Source organism: Panthera leo, chromosome F3 (genome assembly GCF_018350215.1).
Source record: "Panthera leo isolate Ple1 chromosome F3, P.leo_Ple1_pat1.1, whole genome shotgun sequence".
In the NCBI taxonomy this organism is placed as follows: domain Eukaryota; kingdom Metazoa; phylum Chordata; class Mammalia; order Carnivora; family Felidae; genus Panthera; species Panthera leo.
The window spans coordinates 3,908,144-3,926,514 of NC_056696.1; the positions used below are offsets into that span (position 1 = coordinate 3,908,144).

Consider the following 18,371-nt stretch of genomic DNA (forward strand, 5'->3'; position numbering starts at 1 on the left):
AAATAAGTCATCTGATGTCCAACAAAACATAGGCAATAGCAAACACTTGGTAGAAGTTTGAAGTTTACTACATATTTTTACACATAGTCCTCACAACAGATGGAGAAACTGAGGCTTGGACAGTCTGAGGTCTTTTTGCACTGATACCAAAGGTAGCCCAGTCATCAGGATTCACATGTACATCTGCTTCCTGTGAATTCAGTGCTTTTGTGTTTCAACACGCCGCTTCCCAAAGCGTTTCACACATTTGAGGAAAGTCTCAGAATGCTGCCTTCAACCACATGCTGTAGATACCTGCCCTCCCTTGTGTGTGCGTTGAGGCTGGTCTAGAGTAGGATATGACTTGGGCTGACCTGGCCTGTGGGCCTGATGGTCTGGGGGGACTTGAAGGATGACCTAAAGTTGGGAGTTCCAGATCTCCTCTTCTCCAGGAGGCTGACAATATGCAGGTTTGAAGTCTGCCAGCAAAAATAGCAAAGGAAAGAAAGGATTCTAATTAAATACCGTTAACAAAGCCAGTGGGTTCTTAAGGACCCTGCCTGCAACTGTCTTTGAATGGCTTATGGAGATTTATTCTACGTAACAGATGGTTTCCAGTTCAGCTGGACTCACACCCAAGTCGGCCAAGGTTGGTTTCCGTGCATGTCTTTGTCCTTCGTGGTTCTGCCTCATGACTCCACCCAAGTCTTAGGGTGTCAGTGGGACTGTAATTACTTCTTTGAAACCTTCATGGTCTATATTTATTATTTTGGGGTGAGGAGGGGGAGAAATCTGCATGATGTTTAAACTGAGAGACTCTTGATTTTCCAATCTTTGGGTTTTTTAAATTTATTATTTTTAATTTTTTTATGTTTATTTATTTTTGAGAGAGAGAGAGAGACAGAGAGAGACAGAGTGTGAGCAGGGGAGGGGCAGAGAGAGAGGAAGACACAGAATCTGAAGCAGGCTCCGGGCTCTGAGCTGTCAGCACAGAGCCCAACTCGGGACTTGAACTCACAAACTGTGAGATCATGCCCTGAGCTGAAGTCGGATGCTTAACTGACTGAGCCACCCAGGCACCCTTCCAATCTTTGAACACTAACTCAAAAAGACAGAATCTTGGGGTGCCTGGGTGGCTCAGTCGGTTAAGCAACCAACTCTTGATTTCTGCTAGGGTCATGATCTCACAGTTTGTGAGTTCGAGCCCTGTGTCAGGCTCTGTGCTGACAGCGTGGAGCCTGCTTGGGATTCTATCTCCCTTTCCCTCTGCCCCTCCACCCCCTCAAAAATAAATAAGTAAACATTAAAAAATATTTTTTAAAAATTAAAAAGACAGGGATTCTTACACCATGGCTCTGCTGGCTCTCTCCTCGCCCTCTTCTTTTTAGAGTTAAGGTTTCCACTGTCTACCCTGCCGAGGAGACACTACCAGCTTTATTTACTAAAGATTTTTCAAGTGTCTGTTTCCCGAAAGTTGCCCCATTGAAGAGGCAACACATGCTTGTCTTAGATGGGATTAAAAGAGCCAACGAGTGTTGTGCACGTCCCCCAGAAAACGTAAAAACCTCCCAACCATACAAAAACATAAGTGCTGTGGGAACGGTGTAGGGTAAGGGGGTGTTTTCTATTTGTACTTTAACCAAAGTCGTCGACTATATTTAACACCTGAAATTTGCCAAGTGTATTAAACCCTCATGTCCACCATCTGTGGCAAAGGTAAGGAAGGGTAGTCATCTAACTTTAAATAAAGAGAATTTATTAAATTCTCTCTTAAAATAAGAGAATGTAGGGGCGCCTGGGTGGCTCAGTCGGTTAAGCGTCCGACTTCGGCTCAGGTCATGATCTCGCGGTCCGTGAGTTCAAGCCCCGCGTCGGGCTCTGGGCTGACCGTTCAGAGCCTGGAGCCTGTTTCAGATTCTGTGTCTCCCTCTCCCTCTGACCCTCCCCCGTTCATGCTCTGTCTCTCTCTGTGTCAAAAATAAATAAACATTAAAAAAAAATTAAAATAAGAGAATGTAGAATCGTACAAACAAAAGAAATCTGAGAGATTTCTATTATTCAAAAACAGCCAAACATAAAAGTGGCAGGCCTTCCTTAAAAGTGCCTTTTGCCCACCTGGTGGGAAATGAGTCTGTGATCCAACCCATTCTTTTGAATACATGGCTTGACCAAAACCAGAATGGGAGGCTAGAATATTCCCACGACTGGCTAGGGCACTGAGTGTTCATTATAATTATCAGTAACATATTTGAGAAAGAGTTGTAGCTCTCTTTGATTTGAAAGGAGGTTTTATAAAAAAAAAAAAAATTTCAGACGAAAGTTAATTTTTCCTTTCATTCTGTTCTCCTGATTGCATTGCTGAAGGACACAGGTACTGGTCTTATCAAGCTTTGTATCCCCAGTGCCTTGAGTAACAACCAGCCTATTGAAAACACTCAAATAATATTTGCTGGAATGAACAAATGAATGAACGAATGACGGAGAACAGGAACAAAACTATACTGAAAAATTCGATTTGACAATTATGATTTAGAATCTTAAGGATGTGGGGCGCCTGGGTGGCTCAGTCCGTTAAGCCTCCGACTCGGTTTTAGCTCCGGTCATGATCTCACAGTTTGTGAGTTTAAGCCCCACATCAGACTGTGCGCTACCAGCCCAGAGCCTGCTTGGGATTCTCTCTCCCCCCCCTCCCCCACCCCCCCCCCCCCGGCCTCTGCCCCTCCCCCACTCACACTCTCTGTCTCTCTCAAAATAAATAAATAAACGTAAAAAAAAATTTCTGTGTTGTTCTCTTCACTAAGCAGGAATTATGTGGTCTACTAATAATTCACTTCTGAACCCTAAAGGTCTTCTACGTTGAAACTTATCTTCAGGAGGAGACTGCCTTAGGCTATGCTGAACTTTATTCTGGACATTCCATTGCGGCTCTATACATAGGGCATCCTGGTGAACATCTTGCTTTGATTTTCCCAGACACTTCATGGTGAAAAACTGATCCATGTCACCTACACCTTTCTCCAATCAAATCCAACAAGTCTAGCTGAAGTTTATTAAAAAACCAGACAGAGGACCCCAGGAGGAGTAGAAGAAGCAAAAGGGAAAACAAATCCACAGTTTTTCATCTAAACCATGCAGAGATATTGTTTTGACTAACGATTTAAAACACTTCAAAAAGTGAAAGTACCATGCAAATGCCACGGTTGATAAAGGACACGTGCGCCCAATGGGATTAAAATACGTTTATGAGAAAGAGAGGCTGAAGATCTAATGAACCAGGCACGAAGCAATTGCTAAAACGGGTGACCTCTTCCCTCAATGGAATATCAGATTTGGCCGTGCTCATTTCCATGACTTCTCAGCTCTGCAGAGCTGACTTCTCTGAGCTGGGTTTCCTTAGAGGCCAGGAGCTTCAGACAAGTGAGGGATCTGTGACTTCAGAGCAGTATTTGCAACACCACTGACTAAAAGCAGCTTGTTAACTATTACGTGCCCTCTGGAATCTGGTATAACAGCGCTCTAAGGCAATCGCGAGTCTTGAAAAGGCAAAGGTTGAAAACAAAAATGCAGTGATATGTGCGTGGCAGAATTTCAAGATCTGTCATTAATGGTGTTTGCTCGGGGGGGGGGGGGGGGGGGCGGGATTAAGGAACAGAGAAATCAGAACCTTGACAGTTTAAGTTAAAATGTATAGATTTGGGGGCACCTGGGGGGCTCAGTCGTTGAGCGGCCGACTTCAGCTCAGGTCATGATCTCGCGGTTTGTGGGTTCAAGCCCTGCATTGGGCTCTGTGCTGACAGCTCGGAGCCTGGAGCCTGCTTCCGATTCTGTGGCTCCCTCTCTCTCTGCCCCTCTCCCACTCATGCTCTGTTTCTCTTGCTCACAAAAATAAATAAACATAAAAAAATTATTCTTAAATGCATAGATTTTAAGAAGTAATATTGGGAGAGGAGAATGTGAAAGAAAGGGAGAGGCAGAAAGGGAAATAATTTTTAAGAAGAGATTAATTATGATATCATGTTTATGACAAATACTATCATTGTTTAGAGAAAGAAAGAAAATATGTGGCTTTTTTGGGTATCACTCATTTAAAACATTTTTCAGGTGCATAAACACTATTTTAATGACAGAAATATATTACTTTTCTTCTTTAAAAACTGTAGATTTGATTTAATGTCTTTTTTATTTTTTTTAATGTTTATTTTTGAGAAAGAGAGAGCGTGAGTAGGGGAAGAGCAGAGAGAGAGAGGGAGACAGAATCCGAAGCAGGTTCCAGGCTCCGAGGTGTCAGCACAGAGCCCGACGTGGGGCTCGAACTCACCAACCATGAGATCAGGACCTGAGCCCAAGTTGGAGGCTTAATCGAATGAGCCACACAGGCGCCCCTGATGGGGAGTGGGAGGGTGGGTGATGGGCATTGAGGAGGGCACCTGTTGGGATGAGCACTGAGTGTTGTACGGAAACAAATTTGACAATAAATTTCATATTAAAAAAAAATAATATCTTTTTTTATAAGGAAAACAAATAAAATCCATCCCAAAGTATTTGTGGAAAATCATTTGACCATCCGTTTCCCCATCTATAAAATGAGTTGTTTGGCCTAACTATCTCTAGGGTCCTTTTTAATCTAATATTGCATATTTTGCTTCGAATGGTGAAATTGATAAAGACATACTAATTCACTAAACAATTATCTTATTTACATGTTGGCATTATACCATCTCTGGAGATGTCATGCGGAACAAGAAAACTAAGATTCTTCACTCACCAAGCTGATTGTCAATTGGAGAAATCCAGGCTGGGCCCTGCTGGTTATAACCCATAATCTCTACAAAAATGATGAAAATGTAACTGTTCAGGGCAAATGATCGCCTCTCTTTCAGCCTGGAAAGCTCTACTCGTTGTTGTTAAAGTAGCAAAGCTCCCTGCCCCCACCCATTTCTTTGTAAAACAAACCAAAATCTAAATCACAATACTTCAACGAGATTCTAAAAGTCCCTGAAATCAGATGGTCGTTGGTGGCTCCCAGGATGCTGGGCTAGTATTGAAATATTGCCTTTTAAATAAAACATTCCAAATGGAAGCGGGAGGGGCCATGTCATTATCATTTTCTAGGTTTTCTACCGAAAGAAACCCCCTGAAAAAAACAAAAAACCAACCTGTTGACCATTACAGGTAAAGAGGGAATGAAGTTCTGAGCCAGGCGCATACTTCTCCTTAATCTCTGCAACAGCCCCGCAAAGGAAGTGAGCAACATCATCCTTTCTCCCCAGATGAGAAAACAGGCTCAGAGAGCGAAGAAATTCAGTTAAAGTCATGTTGCCAGAGAGTAGCGAAAAGGATTAAAAACCCAAGTTTTTCTGGCTCCAAATGACCATAGTCTTTTCACTACACAATGCTTCCTCCAATAAGGGAAAGCTTTGAAGCTGCCTTTACTAAGGTCCATTCTGGGGAACACTAATGAGGCAAGATGATCCAGGAGGGAGCCTAGATGGAATCCACGGTCACGTAACTCCGGGAAATGCCAAGCACATTAAAGGCAGTAAAATACTACATGAAGGAAATGTGTGATTTTGTTTAATCAGCTTTTCCCCAAACTCATTTGACTACCAAGCCCAGATTGTTTTTTCCATTTAATACACCTTGTTTGAGGAAAGCATCCTCGAGACTTTTGACTAGAAAGCTAGGGCTTTTGGTGAATGTGCCAAGCTCTGCCTCTAGACTTCTTCCCAGCCTGCTCTTAACCTGCAGGTTAACCTCCAGCCCAGCCATCCCTGCTGCAGACTGGCATCCCCCATGGCCACATCCTTCTATCCTGGCCGTTTCTCCCATCTAATGGCGTTTTGTGAAAATACGAGTTTTTCATAAACATTCATTTATATAGACTTGAGTCAACCAGGAGATTGTTGTAGGAGGAAACCAAGGACCTCCCTTCAGTCAACAGGTTTTCACTCTGATTCCAACCCAAAGTTTCATGCATCTTCCTAGTTTACTACTCACTAAATGTGTGAGTGCCTTCACCCATTCATTATTCTGCATTCTTAAAGTCCTAATTTAGCTTTACACCTCTAACAAGGTGAAACTACCAGTCAATAAAATAAGAAATAACCATGAAAAAAAAATACATGTTATTAGTTCTTGAAGCTAACAAATAATTTGGCATATGCTTAGTTCAATGAAAAGAGGGAAAACGATTGAATGAGAGCTTTGAAGTGAAAATTCTGTTTTCAAATGAAATTAAAATAAACAACTAGCAGTTATAAGGGAAGCACTTAAAAAAATGTATAAGATTGGGGCACCCGGATGCCTCAGTCGGTTGAGCAATCGACTCTTGATTTAGGCTCAGATCATGATGTCACCGTTCATGGGTTCGAGCCCCGGATAGGGCTCTTCACTGTCAGCTCAGAGACTGCTTGGGACTCTCTCCCTCTCTCTCTGCCCCTCCCCCCCCCCCCAATAAACTTTAAAAAAGTAAGCCATCTCTCAAAAATAAATAAACATTAAAAAAATGTAAGGTACATTCTGCTTTCATGGTAGCTGGGTGACAGGGGTGGTGGATGGATGGACAGAGTTGGAGGCAGATAGGGAAACAGACATAAAATAATACAATTAGCATATTTTCACTGCCAGTTCTTAATAATTCATGCGGGCTGACCCTGAAGGGAGACTCAGCCTCGGGAGAGAGAAAAAGGGACGAGGGAGAGAGAAAAAAGGCTCGAGCTGGGCCCTGAAGGATATTGAGGTTTAGACAGGCGGGGAGGCTGGGGGACAGTGAAAGGCAAAGATACGTTTGGGGGAGAGTCGATATGGGATCATACAGGGTTTTCTACCCTATGGAGGTGGAGGTGACTAGGGCTCCAGGAGATTGAGTCCAAGGTTCCTGGAGGTCTGTTATTAAGATTGTGTTTTCCTTGTAAATCATTAAGACAGTTACAAACCGTAGCGGAGTTTCAAGCCCTACATGACTGTGATCTTTATCGGTCGACCATTCGTTCTTCCTTTGCTTCGTTCTTAGCGGTTACTGGTACCTGATGAATCCCCCCTCAAGGGGGTGGGTTGTGCCGTGTCAGGGCCCGCTTTGCCCTCAGTTTGCCTTTTGCTCCCATCAGAGTGAAGAAAGGATCCTCACAGCTACAGAGGGAAATCAGGAAGGACAGGTAGGGTTGGTCCAGATTTTAGATAGCCATACAGAAACCATCCTGCTGGTAAGGACGGAAGGAAAGGTTAAAATCTGACTTAGGAAGTCCATTAAACTGCATAGTAAGTAGGAGGAGATAGATTTTTGAATTTTACAACTGGCAGGGCCCTTAGACAAAAGCTAACAGATGTCTGTGTAACCCATCAGTCAATCCTCTAATCCAGTCCCCCTTACTCTACACATCTGATAACTGAAGCCCAGAGAGGTCACTCGATTTTCCTAACGTCACAAAGCTTCGGGAGCAGGAAACCATTGTTTAGAACTCCTGTCTTCCGACTACCAAGACGTTTCGTAGTCATGAATGTAGGTGCCAAAGAAAGGAAGTGTAGGACAGGGGCAAGGCCCCGACACAGGCACATTTGCCAAAGGGGTGGTTTCTGTTTGAAAAAGTCTGTTTAAAATAATTAAGACAAACAACCAAAGACCCCTTTTAACTGCTCCGCCACAACTTAGCCCAGCACCTTTGCAAACAAATACGTGATGTTCAGAGGCTGCTGTCAGTAAAGACACCAAAATTACAGAAAAAAGGAAATTATATTTCTACAAGGCAGCATATCTCAAAAGACATACGGGAAAGAGTAACAGAAAAGGATAAACTTTCCTGATTAAAAAAAGCGGCCTGCTAGGATCTTCCCTTTACCCCACGTTATGATCCTTTTATTGTTTACGATTAGGGACATACTAGGCATCTAATCGCTTGAAACGTGTTTGGGCACGAAAACCACCACAAGCTGAGGCGCCTCCCATGGGGGCAAAGACGGTCACGCGGCCGCTAGCAAGCGGGGCCACCTGCTAACGTGGCGACGACTCTCCCGCCACAGCGGCGCTCCCTCCCCCCGCCCGCGGGGCGGTGAGGAGGGCGGGTCCCGGCCGGCGCCGCGGACCGCGGGCAAAAAGACTACCACTCCCGACTCCGCGCGGGCCCGCGCGCCCGGCTGCCGCAGGCGTGTGGCGCGCAAGGCATGGCGGGACTCGTAGTTTCCATACACACACCCCCCCCCGCCCCCGCCTCGACCCCCGACTCCGTCAGAGCTTTGGAGGCGGGGAGATCCCGTTTTATGTAAATGACCGGCCCTTCCCCAGCCGGCTTCCCTTTCCTCCCTTACCCTCCCCCCACCTCCTCCTCCGAGAGTTTGAAAATTCCCGCGGAGCAGGCGCCGAGGCCTCTACACTCGCGAGAACTCAGGCCTCCGCGCCGCCATCTCCTTCCCCCGCCGCCCTCCCTCCGCGCCCCGCGCCCCGGCACCCCGCCCCTGCCCCCTGCCCCCCCAACCCGGGTCCCGCCCCGCCCCTCCCCTCCCCTCCCCTCCCGGGTATATAGGACTCGGTCGCTCGGCCCAGGGTAATGCTCAGAACAGGGCTGGCGGCGTCGGGGACGCGGAGTCGCGGGGAGGAGGACCCGGAACCGCCGCGGCGTTTGAGTCGCTGAACGGCGCGCCGGCCTGCAGCCGGCGGAGGCGCCCGCAGGGCTGTGGGGCTGCCGCGGCCGGCGAGGTCGCGGGCGGAGGCTGGAGGTTCGGTGCGGCGGCGAGCGCGCCCTGCCCGTGGCGGCGGCCGTGTCTCCCGGGAGATGCTGTGACGGCCCCGCGCGGGAGGAGCTCGCGCCCGGCCTCGCGCCCCCTGCACTCGGCCGTCCGCCCTGCGCAGGTAGGGGAAGGGCGGGAGGGGCCGGGCCGGCGCGCGAGGGCGGGTCCGCGCGGCCTGGGCCGCAGGGCCGCGGGCCTCCCCGCGCGCGGCCGGGGCGGCGGCCGGCGGGCGGACGCGGTTGGCGGCGGGGGGCGGTGCGTTCCGGGTCGGGGGGGGGGGCCTCCGGCAGCGGGTTACATAACCACCTCCCGGCAGAGCGGCAGCACATGGCGGCGGAGAGGCGTTGCGGGGTCCACCCCCCACGACTTCGCCGCCGGCGTCCCGCCCGCGCCGTTCTCCGGGGCGGTGGAGACCTTGGCCGGCCTGTCCCCGGCCGGGCCTGCGGGGCCGTGGGGCCGCTCCTGCGCCGGCGTGCGCTCCACATGCTCCTGGGCCTGGCTCGGGTGAGTGGGGGCGCGGGGAGTGGAAAAGTGCGGCGTGGAACCGCAGGACGTCTTGGAGCGGCTGTTAATCTGCCTTCCGTGTCCCCCCTGCCAACCTGAGGACCGTCACTTTGTTACTAGTTGACTTCTGCGGGGCGGTGGGGGCGGCGGTGTGTGTGCTCAGCGCCAGCGGGGTCCATGCTCGCTGTTACCTTTTTTCAAATTGGCAGTTTGAGAAGTGTTTGGAGGAACCCGGGTCCTTTAGGATAAAACCCAGGTCTCTCGGCAACTCTGAACTTCAGTTGATTCTCAAAATATGCTAAAGAACCAGCAGATTCTAAGAAGCTCTCGTGAGCTTTGACTGTCTGGGTCAGTGACCGGGGGATGTCAAGCCCAGCTCAAGTTAATGCCCGCGGGATGCTCTAAGTGCGTTAAACGCCACCGGAGAAGTCTGCGTTCTCTCCATCCTGTAATTTTTGACCCCTTGTTTTTCCCCACAACCTACTACCGAAGTGTTCCCAGGTCGCAAGTCGGCAATAATTAAAATACATTTAAAAAATATTGTTCTTGGGGGATAGACTCCTCTTGATTAAAGAGGAAATAAACATTGTCTTCTGACCATGAAGATGTTCAGGGACTCCTCATTTTTCTTGAGAAGGAAGACTGACTTCCCCAGGTTAGGTCAGCGGTCTCTAGAGTATACGTCTGTTCTGTCCAGACTCAACTGTGCTTCAGCTCTTCCAGAAAGCTCCCCCACTGCTGGGCCCATTTTCTTGGAAATGTATTTCTTGCTCTTTTGCTTGGAGCCTTGGGCGCGGTACCTGCTTTCTTTCAAGTTCTCAAATTTCACACCTTCCTCAGCTTAAATGCCATCTTTTCTAGGGACTTTTTCATTTCCCCTTCTCCCACATCATTTATCTTCTCTTGTAGCATTTATTTGTGTCTAATATTCTGTCCTTGATTATGTATCTCCTAGAACGCAACTCTTTGAGGTCAGGAAGCGGGTCATCTCTCTGCCCTTGCATTCCCTTCCCGGCACAACTTTTTAAAAGTGCTTGGAGCTTCAAAAATGTTTGAGTTAACTTTGAAAGAGCAGCCACTACAAGGCTGGGGATTTCAGAGTCCACTGGCAGCTTCTATGTGCATCATAATTCTTAGTCTTTACTGAAAAGAGCCAAAAAAAGTAAAAATGCATACAAAATGTTCTGTAGATGTTTGTTCAGTATATGTTACACTAGAATTACTGAATTTTTTGGTGGAATTCAGCTGCTTTCGAGCATATGTATGTTTTCTACAGAACTGATTTGTGGTATTCTGTTGCTAATAAAATCTTTCCTAGTAATTTTGTGAATTTTGTTTTGCTTCTTAATGTGGAGACAACATGTGTTTAAAAATACTTAAAAATAAGTTGGATCCAGTACTGGAACCCAATATTGAGCCTTTTCTTTTTAAAGTCATTTTTTTTTTTAAGTTTATTTTTATTTTGAGAGAGACAGAGACAGCGCAGGTGGAGGAGGGGCAGAGAGGGAGGCAGAGAATCCCAAGCTGGCTCAGCGCTGAGAGTGCAGGGCTCAAACGCACAAAACCATGAGATCATGACCTGAGCCGATACCAAGAGCTGGACGCTTAACCGACTGACCCACCCAGGTGCCCCGTGAGCTTTTTCTTTTTAATACACTTCATTTTTTAGAGCCGTTCTGCTCACAGAATTGAGTGGTAGGTACAGGGAGTTCGGTACACTTTCCCCCATTAGCAACATCCCCCGCTAGCGTAGAACACTTGTTACCGTTGATGAACCCACAGAGACACGTCATTGTCACCCAAGTCCATAGTTTGTATTAGGGTTCACTCTTGGTGGTGTGTGTTCTGTGGGTTTGGGACAGGTGTATAATGACATAGATCCACCATGCTAGGAGCATTCAGAGTAGTTTTTACTGTTCTAGAAATTCTGTGTGCTCTGCCTCGTCCTCTGCTCACTGCTAACCCCTGGCGACCACTGCTTTTTTTTTTTTTTTTTTTTTTACCGTCTCCATAGTTTTGCTTTTTCCAGAATTGTCGTGTAGTTGGAATCATGCAGCGCAGTCTGAGCCCTTTCAGGTTGCCTTTTTTCACTTAGTAAGAATTCATTTGCGTTTCCTCCATGTCCTTTCATGGCTTGATAGCTCATTTCTTTTTCCAAGTTTTAGTTGTTTGGTTTTTAAGTAATCTCTGTGCCCAATGCGGGGCTCCCAACTCAGGACCCTGAGATCAAGAGTTGCATGCTCTACTAACCGAGCCAGCAAGGCACCGTGCTCATTTCTTTTTAGTACTGAACAAATTCCATTGTCTAGATGTTCCACCATTTAGTCAACCCTTCATTCATTCTGAAGGACATTCAAAAGGACACCTTAGTCCTTAGTCCTCATACCTGTGAGGAAAGCTGTTTTAACACCTTTGTGTCGTCTCTTGTGTGGACATAAGTTTTCACCTCCTTTGAGTAAATGCCAAGAAGTATGATGGCTGGATCGTATGGTAAGAATATGTTTAGTTCTGAAAGAAACTGCCAAATTATCTTCCAGAGTGGCTGTTTCCACCAGCGGTGAAGGAGAGTTCCCGTTGCTCCACACCCTCACCAGCATTTGGTGGTGTCAGTGTTCCGGATTTGGGCCCTTCTAAAAGGTGTGCGGTGGTATCTCATTGTTTCAATACGCATTTCTCTGATGACAGATGCTATGGAGCTTCTTTTCATGTGTTTGCTATCCGCGTATCTTCATTAGTGAAGTGTCTGGTAAGGCCTTTGGCCTTTTTAAAAAAATTTTTTGTTCTTGTAAGGTTTGTTTATTTTTGAGAGAGAGCGAGTGAGCGCGCACAGGCGAGCAGGGGAGGGGCAGAGAGAGGGAGACACAGAATCTGAACAGGCTCCAGGCTCTGAGCCGGCAGCACCGAGCTCTGTGGGGCTCGAACTCACAAACTGAGATCAGGACCTGAGCTGAAGTCAGACGCTTAACTGAGCCACAGGTGCCTCTGGCCATTTTTTAAATTGGGTTGTTTTCCTGTTGGTTTTTCAGAATACTGAGTTTTTAAAAATTGATTTTATTGTTCAACATGTCTATTTCTGTTCCCTGCTAGTATCTGGCTGTCCTGACTCACCGTGTTTTAGATCTGTTAGTTGCAAGGCATTGTGACTGTCTGGAATTCACAGGAACAAGATAGGCTTTTTGACGTGTAGGAATTCATATGATGATGGGGAAGACCGGCAAACATAAGTAATGAATTTCAAAAATAATATTTATGATTGCTTACCTAAAGGTGGAAAGGAGCGAGCTCAGAGATCCGATTAAGTGGGAAAGGATGGGTCTATCCAGACCACGCTGGGAATTTAGCGTTTGAGTGGTGGACAGGGTCTTGGCAGATGGAGATGGAAAGGGTACAGCATAAAAGAGGGAAAGTACAAGGCTGTAGCAAACTGATGATGGTTTGGGGAGGCAACACTAAAGATAGTCTGGGGCTGCCAGCTTGTAGAGGACCTTCATTGCCTGAGGCTGAGGCTGTCGGTTTTTATTTTTTTTTTAATTAAAAAAAAATTTTTTTTAATCTTTATTTATTTTTGAGAGACAGAGTGTGAGTAGGGGAGAAGCAGAGAGAGAGGGAGACACGGAATGCGAAGCAGGCTCCAGGCTCCAAGCTGTCAGCACAGAGCTGGACACGGGGCTCAAACTCACGAACTGTGAGGTCATGACCTGAGCCGAAGTCTGACGCTCAGCCGCCTGAGCCACCCAGGAGCCCTGAGGCTGTTGGTTTTTGTATACGTAGTAGGGAATCATTGGAGGCTTTGGAGAAGGGAGTGACATAACCCATCTGTGCTTTATCAAAAAGATGAACAATATCTTTAGCTCATTGGCAGCCAGCACCACGTCATGCTCTGCCTACCTGGCCCTTGAGAAGGTGTTTAAACTTTCTAAATTCCCTTTCAGAGGCTGCCAGTGCTGGCATGTCACGAAGGCCGGGATTCTACTTAATCTTGTACGATACTGAGCTTGGCGGCTGAATGTGTGTTTGTGAACATGCATGTCTATATGGGATGTTCTTTCTAATCGTATAATTTTTAGTTCTCTTCACTGTGCTTAAAATGTTAAAGTTCACACTAAATTTGGGATTCGAAAGGGCTTGCTTGAAACCAGTTTTTCCCCTGTAGATTCAAAGGCTAACTTGTAAATTTGAACAACTTTCTCTTTCATTCACTGAACACCTTTTCGAACTCCTTCACGTCGGGCACTATGATAAGCTAAGAGTTGGAGAGAGAAGTATTCACCTTTTCTAGAAGCTTGGGTGTGACATGAAGACCGTATAGAAGTGCAGCATTGCATGCACCAGTGAGTGGTAGGACTTGGACTTAAAGCCATTCTAATTCAAAGTTCCTGCCTTTTCTAGTACTCTGCATGGAACCTGTGATTATCGTTCACCTTGCTACTTCTCCTTGAGAAGCACCTTGAGAGCCTTGAGAAATTCTTTTCACTCTTGAGACAGGCATCAGCGTAGGGTGGAAGTTTGAGAACCCTGCTCTCATTCCGGACTAAAGGCTTAAATTCCTGTACGTAGGTAGAAGCTAAGTGTAATTAACTTGCAGGACCAAGAAGTGGATTTTAATTGTTACCTTAATCCTGAGAAACAATTGAATAAAGAGGGGACATGGTGAGATGAAGATAGAAAAAGACTTAGGAGGAAGCTAGGATTTCAGCATTTCATTTTTGTGCATTTTAGCATATGGTAAGCATTTAGTCTCGGTTGAATGAATTAAGGAATAGATTCAGAATCGATAAACTGATTATCCCTTGAGTGTGGGGGGTTAAATAGGATCACTAAAGAAGTTAGCACCTTCAAGAATTCAAAGTTCTAGAGTCTTCACATTTAATTTCAAGTTTCTAAGGATAACACTAACCTAACATTGTTATACTGTTAACCTTTTGTGGAAATTTCTGGGCCGTAGGACAGATCTACAGTGTATTTGGGATTGCTGTAAAGGAGCACCTGTTGGGTGTGCTTGGATGTGTGGTGTTGAAGTGGCTGTAGGCTGTCTTGTTACCAGCCTGAGTTGAAAGGCGTTCGGTTAGAGCAAAAGTGGCAGAGCTTTGGAGAAGTATGGCTGCACCCTGGATGTACCTTTACAGAAATCTGTCCGCATTATGCACTTGTGACTGGGCCCAGCAGAGAGAACATCACAGATCAATTTGAGAGAAGTACTTTTACAGAAAAGCTGGACCGCGAGTGTGCCTGAGAACCGGTGTGGCAGGCCTCTCCCCATGAAGACCAACACAACCTCACCACCTCCACCCCCATGTGCCACGTCTACTGACAAGAGTGTTGCAAAGCTTCAGCTCTAGTGGAAACAGCATCAGGTCTCTTTTCGCAGGCAGACCAGAGTGGACCCTAGTTGAAACTTGCCACACTGTGACCAAGGTCCAAACACTCCCCACTCAGGCGAGGAGAAATTCTGCAGAGGACTGATTTGAGAGAGCAGCCAAAACACAGCAGCCAAGTGCACACAGCATACACCAGAGACGCTTCCTGAAGTGCCAGGCCTTGGATAGTATATGACCTCTTCTTAGGATAGGCATTACTCTAAGGAGCGGTGTGTTAGGCTTTCCTAACAGAGAAGAAGACAGAGCCCTAAGACAAAATGTCAAGATAGAGGAATTCATCTCAAAAGAAAGCAAGAAAAGGTCATGGCCAGGGATCTGATCGAAACAGATACAAGTAATATGCCTGATCCAGAATTTAAAACAATCTCAAGGATACTAGCTGGGCTTGAGAAAAGCATAGGAGACACCAGGGAGTCCCTTACCCCAGAGATAAAAGGTGTAAAAACTAGTCAGGCTGAAATAAAAAATATTGTAACAAAGATGTGAAACCAATTGGATGTGATGGAAGAAGATGAAGAATGAATCGGTGATACAGAAGATACAATTATGGAAAGTAAGCTGAAAAGAAGAGGGAAAGAAAAAATATTGGATCACGAATGTAGACTTAGGGAACTCAGTGACTCCATAAAGCATAATAACATTCGTATCATAGAAGTCTCAGAAGAATACAGGGAAAAGGGGGCAAAGGTTTATTTGAAGAAATCATTGCTGAAAACTTAAGTAATCTGGAGAAGGAAATATATCCAAATCCAGGAGGCACAGAGAACTCCCAATAAGATCAACAAAAGCAGGTCAACAACAAGACATATCACAGTTAAATTTGCACAATGAGATAAAGAAGAAAATTTATTTTTGTCATAAGTGAAATAGTTCCGTCTCTGGTCTCTCACTTTTGTTAATCTATTTCTTTATGTTGGTAGTTTTTTTGTTTTTTGTTTTTAATTCTTAGCAACCAGCTTTTGATTTCACTTCTTTTTCTTTTTATTATTATGATTTTTCTGTTTCATTAAATTCAACTCTTTTATTCCTTCTGCTGATGCTGGGTTTAATTTGTTCCTATTTGTCTAGTTTCTAAAGGTGGAAGCTTAGGTTACTGATCTGAAATCTTACAGAGGTTTGGTGCTATCACTTTCCCTCTAAGTACTGCTTTATACTGCATCACACAAATTTTGATACGTCATGTTTTCATTTTCATTCAGTTCAAAGTACTTTCATTTCCCTTTTGATCTCTTTGATCCATGGCTCATTTAGAAGTGTGTTATTTAGTATCCAGATATTTGTAAATTTTCCAGATGTTTTACTGCTTTTTAGTTTCCTTGTGAGCAGAGGAAAGGCTTTGTATGATTTGAATCCTTTTAAATTTGAGATTTTATGGCTCAGGATATAGTCTATCTTGGTAAGTCATTTGTGTGCGTTTGAAAAGAGTGTGTAGTCTTTTGTTCTTGGGTAGAATCATCTATAAAAATCAATCAGGTTGGCCAGATGTGTTTAGGTCTTTTGTGTCCTTACTGCTCTTCTGTTTAGTTGTTCTATCACTTGTGGAGAGAGACGTGATGAAATCTCCAATTACAGCTGTGGGTTTTTATGTTTCTCCTTTCAGCTCCTAGTTTTTGCCTTATTTATTTTGAAGCTCTATTCAATATAAATGTTCAGGATTGTTAGTGTTCACTTGGTGAGTTAAACACTGTATCATAATGAAATGAACCTTTTTATCCCTGGTAATATTCTTTGCTCTGAATTCTACTTTGATATTCATATGGCTGTTCTACCCTTTTTTTTTTTTTTTTTAATTTTTTTTTCAACGTTTTTTATTTATTTTTGGGACAGAGAGAGACAGAGCATGAACGGGGGAGGGGCAGAGAGAGAGGGAGACACAGAATCGGAAACAGGCTCCAGGCTCCGAGCCATCAGCCCAGAGCCTGACGCGGGGCTCGAACTCACGGACCGCGAGATCGTGACCTGGCTGAAGTCGGACACTTAACCGACTGCGCCACCCAGGCGCCCCTACCCTTTTTTTTTTTAATCAGTGGTAGCGTGATCTAGCTTCCATTTTTACTTTCAACCTAGCTAGCCTTTTTACTTAAACTCTTGCTTTAAAAAAAAAAAAAATTCAATCTGACAGTCTGCTTTTTAATTGGAACGTTAAAGTCATTTCATTAATGTGGATGTAATATGGCTAGGTTTAAATCTACCATCTTCCAATTTTTTTTTTTTTTGTCCCATCTGTTCTTTCATTTTCCCTCTTTTTGTGCCATCTGTTGGATTAAGTTTTTATGGTGATATTTTATCTCTTTCATTGGTAAATTAGCGATGTAGTTTAGTGCATGTGTGTGTTCAGTGGTTGTTCAAAGGTTTACTGTGTACATCTTTAAATTATTGCCGTCTACCTTCAAACAGCATTAGAGCATTTGACATACAGTATAAGAACTTTGTAACTGTGCTTCCATTTCTCCTCTCAAAGCCTTGTGTTATTGTCATTTGTTTAACTTGTAAATATGTTATAAATTACATATATTACTGTCATTTTTGCTTCAAATAGATAATTGTCTTCTAAGGAGATAATTGCCAGTTTTTGGTGGTCTGTATTCTTTTGTGTAGATCTAGATTTCCATTTGGTATCATTTTCTTTCGTCCTGAAGGAATTTCTTTAACATTCCTTGTAGTGCAGATCTACTTTATTTTACCTTTTTTTTTTAAATGTATTTTCAAGTTAGCTAACATACAGTGTAGTCTTGGCTTCAGGAATAGATGCCAGTGATTCATGACTTGTATATAACACTCAGTGCTCATCCCAACAAGTGCCTTCCTTAATGCCCATCACCTTTCCCCTCCCACCCCCATCAACCCTCATTTTGTTTTCTGTATTTAAGTGATGTTTTCACTGGATGTAGAATTCTAGCCTGACAGCTTTTTTTTTTCAGTTCCATTGTTTTCTTTCAGTTATTGTTCCATTGTCTTCTGGCTTGCATCATTTTCCACAAGAAGTCTCCTGTCATTATTACCTTTTTCCTCTTTGCAGTGTGACACTTTTAAGATTTTGTCCCTTGATGAGGATGTATTGGGGGGGAGTTTCTTCGTGTTTCTGGTGCTTGAGGTTTAGCGACCTTTTTGATGGTGGGTTTATAGTTTTCATCAAATTTGGAAAATGTTGGCCGATAGTTTTGAAATATGCCTATTCTCTCTTTTTGGAGATTGCTTTTGCATATATTAGGGTACTTAATATTGTCCCACAGCCCACTGATGCTCTGTTCTTGCCCTTTCTGCCCCAGCCTTTTTTCTCTTGGTGCTTCATTTTAGATCATTTCTATTGTGGATGTTTACATTCAGTAATACTTTCTGTGTCTGTCTATGAATCTCTTTCAGCATATTTCTCATCTCTAGAAGTTTGACTTAGTCTTTTTAAATATCTTCTGAGTCTGAGTCTTTCCTTGATGTGCTTATGCTTTCCTCTGTCTTCTTGGACATGGGGATTATAGCTAGAATAACTGATTTCGAGTCCTCATCTGGTAATTCCAACTTCTGTGTCACTTCCTGGTCTGTTTCTATTGGTTAGGCCCCCGCCCCCCCCCTTATTATAGGTCATATTTTCCCACTTCTTTTGCATGCCTGACAATTTTTGACTGGCTGCCAGATACTGTGAATTTCACTTTCTTGAGTACTGAATATTTTTTTGCATTCCTTTATATATTCTTGAGGCTTCCTTGTTCTAGGGTGCAGCTTAGTTATTTGGAAACAGTTTGATTCTTTTGAGGCTTGCTTTTGTTTATACAGGACCAGAATGAGTATTAG

The 18,371-nt window shown here is 44.6% G+C and overlaps 1 protein-coding gene across 5 annotated transcripts in view; it reads left to right on the top strand.

The window, feature by feature from the left end:
• The first annotated feature begins 8,537 nt into the window (after positions 1-8,537).
• AHCTF1 (AT-hook containing transcription factor 1) overlaps positions 8,538-18,371 on the top strand; it is a 78,347-nt gene continuing 68,513 nt past the window's right edge. For 2 of the 5 annotated variants that reach the window (XM_042925897.1, XM_042925901.1), the window contains exons 1-2: positions 8,538-8,821; positions 11,742-11,841. The gene's annotated coding sequence lies outside the window, so the exon portion shown is untranslated. Of the gene's footprint in view, positions 8,822-9,004; positions 9,205-11,218; positions 11,842-18,371 lie in introns of those variants that run through there. The other 3 variants (XM_042925899.1, XM_042925900.1, XM_042925898.1) reach the window with 3 other exon arrangements.